The sequence below is a fragment of the Penaeus monodon genome, chromosome 28 (genome assembly GCF_015228065.2).
Source record: "Penaeus monodon isolate SGIC_2016 chromosome 28, NSTDA_Pmon_1, whole genome shotgun sequence".
Classification (NCBI taxonomy): Eukaryota; Metazoa; Arthropoda; class Malacostraca; order Decapoda; family Penaeidae; genus Penaeus; species Penaeus monodon.
Genome location: NC_051413.1, coordinates 996,808 through 997,051, shown reverse-complemented (window position 1 = coordinate 997,051; position 244 = coordinate 996,808). Strand labels below are relative to the sequence as shown.

Below are 244 nucleotides of genomic sequence, written 5' to 3'. Positions count from 1 at the left end.
ATATTATATTATATAAATATCATATTAACATATATTAATATTATATATTAATATATATTAATATTATATTAACATATATTAATATTATATATTAATATTATGTTATATCATATTAATATTATATTAATTAATATTATATAAATATTATATTAATATATAATATATTATTATTATATTATATTATATTAATATCTATATATATATTATAATATTTATTATATATTATATTAATATATTATAATTA

General features: G+C 2.5%; 1 long non-coding RNA gene across 1 annotated transcript in view; it reads right to left on the bottom strand.

Annotated features, from left to right (window-relative positions):
* The window catches only part of LOC119591256, a 7,380-nt gene that overhangs the window by 6,076 nt on the left and 1,060 nt on the right, over positions 1-244 (bottom strand). The gene's annotated exons all lie outside the window — the stretch shown is intronic.